We start from the raw sequence: 15,113 nt of genomic DNA, 5'->3' as shown, positions 1-15,113 counted from the left end.
GAAGCGGAAAGCCCAGGCCAAAAGCCGCAGGACAAGCAGGGACGGAAGCGGAAAGCCCAGGCCAAAAGCCGCAGGACAAGCAGGGACGGAAGCGGAAAGCCCAGGCCAAAAGCCGCAGGACAAGCAGGGACGGAAGCGGAAAGCCCAGGCCAAAAGCCGCAGGACAAGCAGGGACGGAAGCGGAAAGCCCAGGCCAAAAGCCGCAGGACAAGCAGGGACGGAAGCGGAAAGCCCAGGCCAAAAGCCGCAGGACAAGCAGGGACGGAAGCGGAAAGCCCAGGCCAAAAGCCGCAGGACAAGCAGGGACGGAAGCGGAAAGCCCAGGCCAAAAGCCGCAGGACAAGCAGGGACGGAAGCGGAAAGCCCAGGCCAAAAGGCAACAGAATTGAAACAGCTACAGAAGAAGCAAAGACAAAACCTGCCTTACCCGCAGGCACGCACCTAACCCCAAAGCCAACCTCACCCTGCTTTTGTCACACGTCCATCAGGCTCTGCCCTCCCTCGGGCAAAGCCTCCCAAAAATACCACGTTCCACTCGTCGGCGCTCCCCTCCACGGAAGTCTTTAGTAAAAGGCGAAAGGCTTGTGCGTGCTGAAGGGGAACCAGAGCGTCGATTTGAAACGACCCAAACGGCCTACCCCCAACCCCTCCGTTGGCCCTGACTCACCCGTCCGCGGGGGCGAACCGGGGAGAACCGGGGCGAACCGCATCCTTCTCGGGAAAAAAAAGGCGCGGAAACGCCACGGGCCGCAGAGGGGCTCGGCCCGCCCGCTTGGCTTTTCCTTACCGCACTTTCTCCATTTCATTGATGGCTTTTTCTCCATTAAGATCCGTACGCGTTTATCGTATGCGCCTTCCAGCCAGTCCACTCCGTGTTGGTGTCGACTGACACGGCGAGAAAAAACTCATTCCGATTGCCTTCCAGTTTTTCACCTCGGCCCCGCTGAATGTCAGCCAGCTCTCTCTCTCTCTCTCTCTCTCTCTCTCTCTCTCTCTCTCTCTCTCTCTCTCTCTCTCTCTCTCTCTGTCACTCACTCACTCACTCACTCAGTCACTCACTCACTCAGTCACTCCCTTTTTTTTTTTTTTTTTTGTTTTTTTTTTATATCTAAAAGGGCGGGAAAACGCCACCGGCCGACAGGGCTCCGCCCACACCCCCTTTTCACCCCGTTTTTTTGGTAGGGATCGCTTGTTCCGCTTTGTTGGGGGGCCCCCCCCTTTTGAGAGTTTTTTGACCCTCACCCCAAAAACCCTAGCCCTAACCTAAACCCCTCTCCCCCAAACCTCACTCATTCAGACATTCCCTCCTTCCCTCCCTCCCTCCCTCCCTCCCTCCCTCCCTCACTAGCTTTTCTCTTTGACACGCTTAGAAAGATTGCACCCTTCCCGGAGACGCTGCAATACCGGGGCGATGCGCGGAGCGGACGGAGCGAGCCCCTGTTCCGACTCCCTGTTGCAAAAATCCGTTTAATATGTTGTCCTCGCATGGAGGACATATCAGATATTAAACTGATAAGAACAGATACTACACTTGATCTTAGCCAAAAGGCCGAGAAGCGATGACCGCATTATCGGACGCCCCCGGCGCGCGGACCCTCCGTGCACCACCTGGGCCGCTCGGTCACCACACCGAGAACGGCCGAAACCACGGAAGCGGAAAGCCCAGGCCAAAAGCCGCAGGACAAGCAGGGACGGAAGCGGAAAGCCCAGGCCAAAAGCCGCAGGACAAGCAGGGACGGAAGCGGAAAGCCCAGGCCAAAAGCCGCAGGACAAGCAGGGACGGAAGCGGAAAGCCCAGGCCAAAAGCCGCAGGACAAGCAGGGACGGAAGCGGAAAGCCCAGGCCAAAAGCCGCAGGACAAGCAGGGACGGAAGCGGAAAGCCCAGGCCAAAAGCCGCAGGACAAGCAGGGACGGAAGCGGAAAGCCCAGGCCAAAAGCCGCAGGACAAGCAGGGACGGAAGCGGAAAGCCCAGGCCAAAAGCCGCAGGACAAGCAGGGACGGAAGCGGAAAGCCCAGGCCAAAAGCCGCAGGACAAGCAGGGACGGAAGCGGAAAGCCCAGGCCAAAAGCCGCAGGACAAGCAGGGACGGAAGCGGAAAGCCCAGGCCAAAAGCCGCAGGACAAGCAGGGACGGAAGCGGAAAGCCCAGGCCAAAAGCCGCAGGACAAGCAGGGACGGAAGCGGAAAGCCCAGGCCAAAAGCCGCAGGACAAGCAGGGACGGAAGCGGAAAGCCCAGGCCAAAAGCCGCAGGACAAGCAGGGACGGAAGCGGAAAGCCCAGGCCAAAAGCCGCAGGACAAGCAGGGACGGAAGCGGAAAGCCCAGGCCAAAAGCCGCAGGACAAGCAGGGACGGAAGCGGAAAGCCCAGGCCAAAAGCCGCAGGACAAGCAGGGACGGAAGCGGAAAGCCCAGGCCAAAAGCCGCAGGACAAGCAGGGACGGAAGCGGAAAGCCCAGGCCAAAAGCCGCAGGACAAGCAGGGACGGAAGCGGAAAGCCCAGGCCAAAAGGCAACAGAATTGAAACAGCTACAGAAGAAGCAAAGACAAAACCTGCCTTACCCGCAGGCACGCACCTAACCCCAAAGCCAACCTCACCCTGCTTTTGTCACACGTCCATCAGGCTCTGCCCTCCCTCGGGCAAAGCCTCCCAAAAATACCACGTTCCACTCGTCGGCGCTCCCCTCCACGGAAGTCTTTAGTAAAAGGCGAAAGGCTTGTGCGTGCTGAAGGGGAACCAGAGCGTCGATTTGAAACGACCCAAACGGCCTACCCCCAACCCCTCCGTTGGCCCTGACTCACCCGTCCGCGGGGGCGAACCGGGGAGAACCGGGGCGAACCGCATCCTTCTCGGGAAAAAAAAGGCGCGGAAACGCCACGGGCCGCAGAGGGGCTCGGCCCGCCCGCTTGGCTTTTCCTTACCGCACTTTCTCCATTTCATTGATGGCTTTTTCTCCATTAAGATCCGTACGCGTTTATCGTATGCGCCTTCCAGCCAGTCCACTCCGTGTTGGTGTCGACTGACACGGCGAGAAAAAACTCATTCCGATTGCCTTCCAGTTTTTCACCTCGGCCCCGCTGAATGTCAGCCAGCTCTCTCTCTCTCTCTCTCTCTCTCTCTCTCTCTCTCTCTCTCTCTCTCTCTCTCTCTCTCTGTCACTCACTCACTCACTCAGTCACTCACTCACTCAGTCACTCCCTTTTTTTTTTTTTTTTTTGTTTTTTTTTTATATCTAAAAGGGCGGGAAAACGCCACCGGCCGACAGGGCTCCGCCCACACCCCCTTTTCACCCCGTTTTTTTGGTAGGGATCGCTTGTTCCGCTTTGTTGGGGGGCCCCCCCCTTTTGAGAGTTTTTTGACCCTCACCCCAAAAACCCTAGCCCTAACCTAAACCCCTCTCCCCCAAACCTCACTCATTCAGACATTCCCTCCTTCCCTCCCTCCCTCCCTCCCTCCCTCCCTCCCTCACTAGCTTTTCTCTTTGACACGCTTAGAAAGATTGCACCCTTCCCGGAGACGCTGCAATACCGGGGCGATGCGCGGAGCGGACGGAGCGAGCCCCTGTTCCGACTCCCTGTTGCAAAAATCCGTTTAATATGTTGTCCTCGCATGGAGGACATATCAGATATTAAACTGATAAGAACAGATACTACACTTGATCTTAGCCAAAAGGCCGAGAAGCGATGACCGCATTATCGGACGCCCCCGGCGCGCGGACCCTCCGTGCACCACCTGGGCCGCTCGGTCACCACACCGAGAACGGCCGAAACCACGGAAGCGGAAAGCCCAGGCCAAAAGCCGCAGGACAAGCAGGGACGGAAGCGGAAAGCCCAGGCCAAAAGCCGCAGGACAAGCAGGGACGGAAGCGGAAAGCCCAGGCCAAAAGCCGCAGGACAAGCAGGGACGGAAGCGGAAAGCCCAGGCCAAAAGCCGCAGGACAAGCAGGGACGGAAGCGGAAAGCCCAGGCCAAAAGCCGCAGGACAAGCAGGGACGGAAGCGGAAAGCCCAGGCCAAAAGCCGCAGGACAAGCAGGGACGGAAGCGGAAAGCCCAGGCCAAAAGCCGCAGGACAAGCAGGGACGGAAGCGGAAAGCCCAGGCCAAAAGCCGCAGGACAAGCAGGGACGGAAGCGGAAAGCCCAGGCCAAAAGCCGCAGGACAAGCAGGGACGGAAGCGGAAAGCCCAGGCCAAAAGCCGCAGGACAAGCAGGGACGGAAGCGGAAAGCCCAGGCCAAAAGCCGCAGGACAAGCAGGGACGGAAGCGGAAAGCCCAGGCCAAAAGCCGCAGGACAAGCAGGGACGGAAGCGGAAAGCCCAGGCCAAAAGCCGCAGGACAAGCAGGGACGGAAGCGGAAAGCCCAGGCCAAAAGCCGCAGGACAAGCAGGGACGGAAGCGGAAAGCCCAGGCCAAAAGCCGCAGGACAAGCAGGGACGGAAGCGGAAAGCCCAGGCCAAAAGGCAACAGAATTGAAACAGCTACAGAAGAAGCAAAGACAAAACCTGCCTTACCCGCAGGCACGCACCTAACCCCAAAGCCAACCTCACCCTGCTTTTGTCACACGTCCATCAGGCTCTGCCCTCCCTCGGGCAAAGCCTCCCAAAAATACCACGTTCCACTCGTCGGCGCTCCCCTCCACGGAAGTCTTTAGTAAAAGGCGAAAGGCTTGTGCGTGCTGAAGGGGAACCAGAGCGTCGATTTGAAACGACCCAAACGGCCTACCCCCAACCCCTCCGTTGGCCCTGACTCACCCGTCCGCGGGGGCGAACCGGGGAGAACCGGGGCGAACCGCATCCTTCTCGGGAAAAAAAAGGCGCGGAAACGCCACGGGCCGCAGAGGGGCTCGGCCCGCCCGCTTGGCTTTTCCTTACCGCACTTTCTCCATTTCATTGATGGCTTTTTCTCCATTAAGATCCGTACGCGTTTATCGTATGCGCCTTCCAGCCAGTCCACTCCGTGTTGGTGTCGACTGACACGGCGAGAAAAAACTCATTCCGATTGCCTTCCAGTTTTTCACCTCGGCCCCGCTGAATGTCAGCCAGCTCTCTCTCTCTCTCTCTCTCTCTCTCTCTCTCTCTCTCTCTCTCTCTCTCTCTCTCTCTCTCTCTCTGTCACTCACTCACTCACTCAGTCACTCACTCACTCAGTCACTCCCTTTTTTTTTTTTTTTTTTGTTTTTTTTTTATATCTAAAAGGGCGGGAAAACGCCACCGGCCGACAGGGCTCCGCCCACACCCCCTTTTCACCCCGTTTTTTTGGTAGGGATCGCTTGTTCCGCTTTGTTGGGGGGCCCCCCCCTTTTGAGAGTTTTTTGACCCTCACCCCAAAAACCCTAGCCCTAACCTAAACCCCTCTCCCCCAAACCTCACTCATTCAGACATTCCCTCCTTCCCTCCCTCCCTCCCTCCCTCCCTCCCTCACTAGCTTTTCTCTTTGACACGCTTAGAAAGATTGCACCCTTCCCGGAGACGCTGCAATACCGGGGCGATGCGCGGAGCGGACGGAGCGAGCCCCTGTTCCGACTCCCTGTTGCAAAAATCCGTTTAATATGTTGTCCTCGCATGGAGGACATATCAGATATTAAACTGATAAGAACAGATTTTTCTTTTGAAAGAATTTATTTATCATTTGCAGCCAGACAGAGCGTTAAAAACACATTTCAAGTATAAATTTCAATTTGCATGTCTTAAAAACACTTTAAAAGGGCATAAAATTGGATAAAAAACACATGTGCTCGATCAAATTTAAAAGTATGCATGTTAAAAGACAATACTTAAAACAAAACAATACTTTAAAACACAGTGTAATAAAAGCCATAAAAAGTGTTACATCAATACGGGGTTAAGACATGTTAAGAAATGTGTGTAAAAGTTTTAAAAGTCTCTGTTGTGCAAAGAAGGGGGAGCTTGGAGTCCATGAACGTGGCCGATTCCTCCCGCTCCACCGAACCGGTCACCGCTCCGGTCTTCCTATGGGGCCCAGCGGAGATCCTCGACCACGGCAGCCATTCCGGCGCAGTCAGGCCGCGGCCGCCCGGACCACTTCACGTGGGTGGGGGCCCCTTCCGAATGGCGCGTGGGACGTACCACCCTAGGGTCCCTGTAGCCAGCATCGCCACTGCCTGGGTGGCCGTCTCCACGCGCTTCCCCACCAGCAGGTTTCTGGAGGTCCACAGTGCCTCTTTGTAGCATGTCAGGGTGAGCCAGAGCTGGCGGAATTGTCCCGATGGTATGGGTCTCTGGCTCACCCCGTAGAGCACCAGCTGTGCTGTTAGGACCTCCCCTGCTGGCAGGCTCGGGGTTATCAGGGGCCCCGCTTGGATCCACAGGTCCCGGGCGGCCCTGCACTCCCAGAGCAGGTGCCGCACGGTCTCCTCTCCGCCACAAGTCGGCCGTGGGCACCTCGATGTTGTTCCCATGCCCCGGGAGTGCATGACGGCTCTGACCGGGAGGATCTCGTGGGCCACCATCCAGTTGAGGTCGCGGTGCCGGTTCAGCAGAGCAGGATGGGCCACGTTGCGCCAAACCGTGGAGGGCTCACCTAGCGCGAGCCCGCGCACTGGACTCACCGGCTCCCCCTCCTGCACAACAGAGAGAATAAAACGATGGTTAGTTAAAACTCGCTCTGTCTGCTGTTCAAGATTAAAATCCTTCAAAAACTTTTTTAAAACTGAGTAGGCCGGTGGGAGGTCGAAGGCCACCGGCACTCTCAGGTCGATGGGGAGGAGCCTCAGTGCTCGCAGGTACCCGCCCATCCAGAATCTCACCAGCTGGCCCGTCTTTGTGTCCTTGCTTGCCAGGCCCACATGGAGGGCGGTGTACCTGCTCGTCAAAAATAAAGCAAAATTTGGGAGGCCCCTCCCCCCATTAAAAAGGCTGTGCTTCATGACCTCTCTTTTCAGCCTTTCCCACTTGGACTTCCATACAAAGTAAAAGACCAAGCGGTCCAAGGCTAAAAGCACCCTTCTTGGGGGGATAAAAACAGCTGAAACCAATAAAAACAGAGGTAAAATCACAGTTTTTATGATTAAAATACGTCCTTCGATGGTCAAGTCACGCAGTCCCCAGAAAGCCAGTCGTTGCCTAGTCTTCCCAAGTAGACCACCCCAGTTCCCGCTGCCTAGCCCTAACCGGTCAAATTTAACCCCTAGAACCCTCAAGTCTGTTTGTGTGGTGAGTGGCAGTCCTGTCAAGTCCTGTGTGCGCCAGGGGCCGTGAAACTGGGCCTCTGTCTTGTTTCTGTTCAGTTTGGCCCCTGACGCCAGTCCGAACCAGTCAGTCCTGTCCAGAGTCCTGTCGATGGAAGGTCGGTCGGTGCATAAAACATTGACGTCGTCCATATATAAAACACATGTGGCTGAGAGCCCCCCGCTCCCCGGGACTCCCAGCCCAGTGATCCATTGGTCCCTTCTCAAAACCTGCGCCAAGGGTTCGATACAGGAGACAAAGAGAAGGGGAGATAACGGACAACCCTGACGGACGCCGCAGCGGACATTAACTGCGTTTGTGAGTTTCCCGTTAACTAGAACTCTGCTGTGTATACCCCTATACAACAGCCCCACCCACGCTATAAACCTGTCCGGATAGCCCATTTTTTGCAGTACCTGAAACAGGTACTGGTGCGAGACCCGATCAAAAGCTTTTTCAAAGTCTAAATTTAGTACTGCTAAACGAATGTTTCTGTCTCTCGCAAGACAGATGGCGTCTCTGATCAGTACGAGGCTGTCGGTGATCTTCCTTCCCGGGATGGCGCAGGTTTGATCCGGGTGGATCACTGAACCTAAAACCGTGGACATTCTGTTTGCTAAAAGTTTGCTAAAAAGTTTCAAATCAAAATTTAAAAGCGTGATGGGTCTCCAGTTTTTCAGGTCGGTCCTGTCGTCTTTTTTATGGAGTAATGACACTATCCCTACTCTAAAACTGTCTGGAAGTCTGTCGAGGTCCTCTAAGTCTTTAAAAACAGTCAGGAGGTCGTGTGCTAAAATGTCCCAAAAGGTGAGATAAAACTCCAGAGGCAGCCCATCTGCCCCCGGAGACTTCCCTCCCTTAAAACCCTTGACACACTTGTGTAGTTCTTCTATGTTAAAATCCTCCTCTAGTTGGCCCTTGTTCTCGACTGTTTTCTCTAAAAACCCTAAAACCTCTTTTGTTCGTTCTTTTAAAATTTCTTTTTCCCCAAACAGTTCCCCATAAAAAGTTTCTACTACCTTTAAAATGTCATCAGTTTTCTCCATCATTTTTCCTTCCTTGTTTTTTAACTTGGACATAGTCCCACTCCTACTTAAAATTTTCTTAAAAAAGTACCTGGTGCACTTTTCTCCCTCTTCTAAATCTCTTTCTTTACTTCTTAAAATAACCCCCTTGCTTTTTTCCCACGATAAAATAGCCATCTCTTGTTTTACTGCTTTTATCTCATCGTTAAAATCAATGCCCTGGTTTCTCAAAGTAAAATATCTTTCTAAACGTTTCTGCAGTCCCACCATGCACCTATCTGTTTTCTTTTTCCTAAATCTCCCTAACTGACTAAAAAAGGCTTTGGTCCTACCCTTCACCATCTCCCACCACTGTGCCCTAGTGTCAAAACAGTCCTGGAGGGTCTGCCAGTCCCTGAACTGCTCCCTGTACTGCCTTGCGGCCTCCTCATCCTCCAACAGGGAGCAGTTCAGTTTCCACAGACCCTTCCCTACAGTCACACCCGAGGATAGTGAAAGGGTGCAGGACAGCATAGAGTGGTCCGAGAAGAAAACCGGGGTCAATCTAGCATCGGTTGGGGGGGCGTCCCGGGTAAAAACGTAGTCTATGCGAGAGGCTTTGGTGCCGTCATCACTGAACCAGGTGAGGCCCTCCTCTCTGGGATGCAAGGTCTTGAAACAGTCAGTCAATCTAAAGTCTCGCACTGTACTGCTTAAAAGAGTCGACGCCTTGTCTACCTTAAAATCAACCCCTGCACCTCTCCTGTCAGCCCTGGTTAAAACACTGTTAAAATCCCCTGCTAAAATAAGGGGGGCCCTACCTAGCAGGTGGGACTGCAGATCTTCTAAAAGGGTAAAACGTTCATTTTTATCACTAAAACCATAGACATTGATTACTTTAAAATCCTTCCCTAAAAAAGTCAAATTCAGTAAAAGCGCCCGTCCATTTCTAAAAACAGTGCACCCCTTCACCAACACATGTGGATTCTTTATTAAAACCGCCACTCCGTCATTTTTGTTCGCATTGGAGCCGCTCCAGCAGGAGGGCCCGTGGCTCCACATCCGTTCCCACTTAAAATAAGAGTTTTTAAAAGGCAGTCCACATTCCTGTAATAAAATCACATCGCTTTTTACAGTACTTAAAAATGATAAAACGGACTGCGCCCTAAAAGTGGTCGTGATGCATCTTACATTTATGGTGCTAAAAGTGAGCGCCATTAAAAGGGGTAAGAGGGGTTAAAAGGACGTGCATTTAAACTAAAAACGTGGAGGGGGGGGGATCTTAAAAGAGGGTAAAACAATAAAACAGGTACTAAAATCATAAAATCAGGCTTACCTCTTCGCTTTTGACTCCTTTTTTCTTTTTGTCGCGTCTGGGGAGGCCTGAGCTCTCCTTGGGGGTGGAAGTCGTGAGATTCATGTTTAAAAACGACACTTGGTTAGGAGAGCTGGAAGGAAATACCCTAGGAGAGGAATCTGACTCTCCAGAGCTCACTTCAGGCCTCCCCTTTTTACTGGCTGGATCGATGTCAGCGGACAGATCTCTATCGCGTTTGCCGAGTAAAAGCTGCCCACACTGGATAAAATCATCGCTGGCCGCCGAGTCACTGGTGCTGGGAGAGGAGCTGGAAGTTCCTGTCTCCTCTGATCCCCCAGCCTCCTCTCCCGCGCTCTGCTCTTTCTCCTTCTCCATTGACTGTCTGTGCTCGGCGGCCACCTGCTTAAAAGGAATTAAAACAGGGTCCGCCGCCACTTCCTCCACCTCTTCCTCCGCCACCTTCTCCATTTCTTTTACTCCCTCCGCCACCTCTTTGGCCCCCTCCGCCCTCTTTTCCACGGGCCCCCTTTCGGCCACCACAGGCTCCACGGGCGCCCTGACCGCCCGGAGCTTGTTGGCGAAGGACTGAGGACAGTCTCTGAACAGGTGGGAGAGCTCGCCACACAAGTTGCAAGCTCTCCCATTTGGGCACTCCGCGAAGACGTGCCCGATCTCCCGACATTTTCCGCAAACCACCTCCTGGCACGCCTCCGCGAGGTGCCCATGCTTCATGCACTTTCTGCATAGCTTTGGCTGTCCCATGTAGTGCACGAAGCCCCTGTTCTCCCCCAACACTATGATTGAGGGTAACTGCCTCAGTCCTTCAAAACCTGTCGGATCTGGAACCTGCTGGATGGGCACTCTCCAAGCTCCATTCCATATGCCATCCAGATCCTTCACTCTAACTGGAACCCCTTTAACTGTGCAGTACCTTTTCAACCAGACACAGATATCCTCGGGGTTCACAGTTTCATTAAACATCCTGACAATCACCACTTTCAAGGTGTTGTCAGTCAGTTTTTCCACGCAGAACGTTTGGGTAACTTGATCTTTGCTCACCTCGAAACGTGTCCAGAATTCTTTCAGTACCATGGCCGTGCTGAAGCTGACATCGAAGCCCTGCCCAGCAGGCAAGGCCACGATGCAGTTCAGCTCGGCCGGCGAGAACCTGAGCAGCTTCTGCAGCACCTTCCTTGAGAAGTCCAACCTGGACATCTCCACCTTTACTCCACCCACCACCTTGAACAAAAAACGGACACTGTTGTGCCTCCTCATGCCAGCACGAGCGGCCGACATTTTGGAGGCACGAACAACACTGAACAAAAAACAATCAGACACGTGGGGGGGGGGGGGTGACACAGCAAGAGGGAACAGGAGGGGGGGGGGGAGGGAACACCAACACAAGAGGGTAGGGGAGAGACAAACACTGGTGTGGGGGGGGGGGGGGGGGGGGGGTAGGGGAGGGGATGGAGGGGGGGGGGGGGGGGCACTAACAATACAATGGAGGGTAACAAACACTGAACTGGACTACACAAACACCCCACCAAAAACCAAATCAACAAAGTAAAAGCAACTGAAAAGACCGGCCAAAAGAAATTAACCACAAATACACTTAGACAATACACAAAAACACAAGACAAGAATAAAAGACTACACCAAACGGAAAAATACTGAGACAAACACTCACACTAACAAGACACACCTGCCACCAATCAAGGATTGGTGGCTAGGCTACACCAAACAAACACTAAAACTCAAGACTATGGACAAACAAGCTATGGACAAACTACTAAAACAAGACAGAAAGGGAACACCTAACAATATCTAAACAAATAGGACACACAGAACAAACAAGAAGCTAAACAAAAAAAACAGGCTAAACTACACAAACACAAGACAAGACAAGGCCCACAGGGGGACCGGAAAAGTACTGGCCTTGGAGGCACTCACCTGGCCTAGCACTGGGCTAGGCCAGTGGAAGAATGGAAATTTCCGGTGAGTGACTCCTCCTCCAGCACTGGCTCCGGTAACCGTCTGTGGACCTGGGAACAAAGACAGAGACAGAAATCAAACACAGTATCAAGACAAATCAAATTCAAAATGATAAGGACAAAAACCAACTGAAAAGGGTAACGCCCACCGGCCGGTCGATCGCCCACGGCCCAAGGAGAGATTTTTGATCAGTATCGATGTTGGTCGATACTGCTCTTTAATCTCAACCAAAAGGCCGAGACTGATAAGAACAGATTTTTTAGTTTTAAAAGTTTTATTCACAACAGACACAACACAAGAAAGGCGTGGGGCCTAAACCCCACTCACCCAACCGACACTGTCCGCACAAACCCCAATCCCCATATACACCCTCATAGACACCACAATAAACCCTCGCCCTTCCCAAAAACCCCCACACCCCCAGCCCCTTACACACACAAGTGAAATCCTTAAATAAAACAAATAATAGGAATAACAGGAAACAATAAACGCACCCCAACCACCCGTAGTGGCAATACACAAAATCTGAGGCTTCACACAGGGGCAGGGTACACAGGGACACAATCAGGACCTCACTGGGCCAAAGGCCACGCTCAGGGCCAATCCCAGCAAAACACAAAAAACACAGACAGGGTGACCCTCCCACACAAAAACCAACACCACCCAAAAAAACCCCGCCCCTCACAGGAGGCCAAGACCCCCCTTCCACCTCTCTCTGGCCGCGTGCATCCCCCACCTCCTCACATCCACCCCCACCCTCACCCGTAGACTATCCTCCACCCTCTTAACACACCCCTCCACCCCCCAGTCCACCCCTCTCTGCACCCACTCCTTCCTCGCCTGCCACAACACCCGTTTAAAAAGGCTGATGATCAGCCACAGGAGGAAGCGATTACGCCTCCCCCCTGACCACCCCACACCCCTCTCCACCCTCACCCATGTGAGCCTAAACCCCGTGACCACCCTGCCCAGCAAAAACCCCGCCCTCGCCCACACTACCCCCGCAAAAGGACAGTCCCACATGACGTGTCTTATGGACTCGTCACCGCTACAGGTGGCCCGCGGGCACACCGAGGTCCGTGCCAGGCCGTGCCGGTGCATGATCTCCCGCACCGGCAGGCCCTTGTGAAGGCACAGCCAATTCAGGTCTTTGAGACCGTTGTCAAGACCGGGCAGTTGTACTGACGACCAGACCGCGGCGGGTATCCCCACCACGGCCGGCGCACAGACTCCCTGCACCAACTCGGCATACAGGGCCCTCTGACTCAGGCCCAGTACCGGGTCCCTGGCCGCAGGGTGCAGCTTCATCCACTTGGCCGCTTGGCCAAAGTGCCACGGCAGCTGCTCCGCCCGGGGGCCCAGGTTGGACCACTCTATCAAGTGCCTCGCCTGATACGAAAAGAAAAAACGTAGGAAGTGCCCAGAAGGGTGCAGCACCGGACTGGACAACTCTCCCAAAAGAAAACAAACGAACACGCAGTCAAGTTTCAGCGGGAAGTGCGGCACGTCCCTCCCCCCCTGACTCACGGGGGCCAGCATGCGGACCCTCGACACGATCTCGTATCTCCCCCCCCAGAGGAAGCGAAACACGAGCCGCGTCAAGGGCCGCCGCATGCCGGCCGGCATGGGATACACGTAAGCCAGGAAGAGGAGAGTCGGCAACACCTCCATCTTCAGGACCAGTACTTTCCCCCCGAATGTCAAAGTCCTGGCCTTCCACAGGGACAACTTCCGCTCGACCGCGGTTAGGCGCCTGGTCCAGTTGGCCGTGGCGCACTGGGCTGCCTGAAAATGCACCCCCAAGATCCGCAGGGGCCCTGCACAGTGAGCCAGCCCCCCTGGTACATCCGTCCTTCCCCTCCAGCGCCCAAAGAACTTCACCGACGACTTGGTGAGGTTGAGCACCGCACCAGAGGCCTTCGTGAAATCTTGGAAGGTCTCCAAGGCTCGGATCAGGCTAGCGTCGCTCCCCAGCAGCAGAGTGGTGTCGTCTGCGTACTGAGTCATCTTGACCCGTAGGCCCCCGCTACCTGGTACCAGTATCCCATCAACACCGGGGTCGGCCCGAATGGCCGCCGCCAGGGGCTCCATATAAAGGATGAACAGCAGGGGTGAGAGCGGGCACCCTTGCCTAACCCCTGAGACCAAGTCAAACCTCTGTCCCAAGTGCCCATTGATAGAAACCGTGCACCCCACGGCCGAGTACAGAGTACTCAGCCACCCGATGAACACGTGCCCTATCCCTAGCCTCTCTAACACCTTAAACAAAAAACCTCTGTGGACCCTATCGAACGCCTTTGCCTGGTCGAGGCCGGCTACCATCAGAGGCAGCCCGCGGTCCCCGGCCCAGGCTATGACGTCCCGGAGCAGCTGGAGATTCCAGCGCACGGACCGGCCCCCTACGCCACAGGTCTGGTCCTCGTGCACGACGCCCGGGAGTGCTGTGCGCAGCCGGTCCGCCAAGACCTTGGCCAACAGTTTGTAGTCCACGCACAGCATGGTCAATGGCCGCCAGTTCCCCAGGTCGGTGCCGTCCCCTCCCTTCGACAGGAGGGACAGCACCCCGTCGGCCATCGACCCTCCCAGGGTCGCCGTGCCGAGGACCTCGGTGAGGACCTCGAGGACCGCCGGCCCGATCACATCCCAAAACTTGAGATAGAACTCGGCCGGCAGCCCATCGAGGCCCGGCACCTTCCGCCGGCCCATGCGCCTCAGTGCTCCCTCCAGCTCCCCAAGGGACAACGGCGCCTCCATGGCCGCCGCCACCTCTGGAGGCGCCCGCCGGGTCAACGCTCTAAGGAAGACCTCGCCATAACCCTCATCTACCTCCCTGGCACTAAACAAAACGCGGTAATAGTCGGTGGCGGCCTCCACCATACGGGCAGGCTCCGCTGCTACGTGGCCCTGGAGGTCCCTCACCCCCGCGAACACTGACCTCCTCTTCGCCGCTTTGACCGAGGCGAAGAAAGAGGCCGAGCACGTCTCATTCTCTTCCAAGAAATCCTGACGCGCCCTCAAGAGGTAGGCGCGAGCACGACGCTCATGGATGACCCTCAAACGGACCTTGAGAGCGGCACACCGCTGCAAGTCGGGGGACACTCCCAGGTTTCCCAAGGAATGCTCCAGCTCAAGTTGGTGCTGCAGCCGTGCGATCTCCGCCCTCAAAGCCTTCGCCTGCCTCCTGCAGTGCCCCTGGATAAAGTCCCTCAGTCGGGCCTTAACAGTCTCCCACCACTCGACCATCCCCGCGTAGAAGGGCTTAAGGCCCACGAGGCCCTGATAGAAGTGGGCCACGGAGTCGCAGAACTCCCGCTCCTCCAAGACCCCCAGGTTGAGGCGCCAGTACCCCCGGCCAAAGACCGGCACCCGGGCCCGCACCGTCAAGAGGACCCCATCATGGTCCGAGAAGAATACAGGGAGCACCCGGCCCGACACCGGTCCCAAAGACCGAGGCAAGAAAACGTAGTCTAAACGCTTCTGGACCCCACGGGAATTACGCCACGTGGGCCCGTCCAAATGAGGGGTAGTGCGCCTCCCCCCATCCACCAAACTATGCCCGCTAAACAAAACCCTCCACGCTGCGACACTCACCTCACCCGTGCCCCCTAACTCAA

At 55.2% G+C, this 15,113-nt stretch overlaps 5 non-coding genes and 1 pseudogene across 5 annotated transcripts; all 6 read right to left on the bottom strand.

Annotated features, from left to right (window-relative positions):
* Nucleotides 1-493: 493 nt before the first annotated feature.
* Nucleotides 494-611, bottom strand: LOC136964685 (U5 spliceosomal RNA). The gene has a single exon (XR_010879140.1). It is a non-coding gene; the product is annotated as a U5 spliceosomal RNA (small nuclear RNA).
* Nucleotides 612-1,370: 759 nt separating this feature from the next.
* LOC136964642 (U2 spliceosomal RNA) lies at nt 1,371-1,561 on the bottom strand. Its single transcript, XR_010879113.1, has one exon. It is a non-coding gene; the product is annotated as a U2 spliceosomal RNA (small nuclear RNA).
* Nucleotides 1,562-2,627: 1,066 nt separating this feature from the next.
* LOC136964684 (U5 spliceosomal RNA) lies at nt 2,628-2,745 on the bottom strand. Its single transcript, XR_010879139.1, has one exon. It is a non-coding gene; the product is annotated as a U5 spliceosomal RNA (small nuclear RNA).
* A 749-nt stretch (nt 2,746-3,494) lies between these two features.
* Nucleotides 3,495-3,685, bottom strand: LOC136964630 (U2 spliceosomal RNA). The gene has a single exon (XR_010879108.1). It is a non-coding gene; the product is annotated as a U2 spliceosomal RNA (small nuclear RNA).
* An 890-nt stretch (nt 3,686-4,575) lies between these two features.
* Nucleotides 4,576-4,693, bottom strand: LOC136964683 (U5 spliceosomal RNA). The gene has a single exon (XR_010879138.1). It is a non-coding gene; the product is annotated as a U5 spliceosomal RNA (small nuclear RNA).
* Nucleotides 4,694-5,444: 751 nt separating this feature from the next.
* Nucleotides 5,445-5,623, bottom strand: LOC136964609 (U2 spliceosomal RNA; annotated as a pseudogene).
* Nucleotides 5,624-15,113: the final 9,490 nt, after the last annotated feature.

The sequence above is a fragment of the Osmerus mordax genome, chromosome 20 (genome assembly GCF_038355195.1).
Source record: "Osmerus mordax isolate fOsmMor3 chromosome 20, fOsmMor3.pri, whole genome shotgun sequence".
Taxonomy (NCBI): Eukaryota; Metazoa; Chordata; class Actinopteri; order Osmeriformes; family Osmeridae; genus Osmerus; species Osmerus mordax.
The sequence above is the reverse complement of the archived record's forward strand: the minus strand, read 5'-3'. Positions and strand labels throughout refer to the sequence as shown.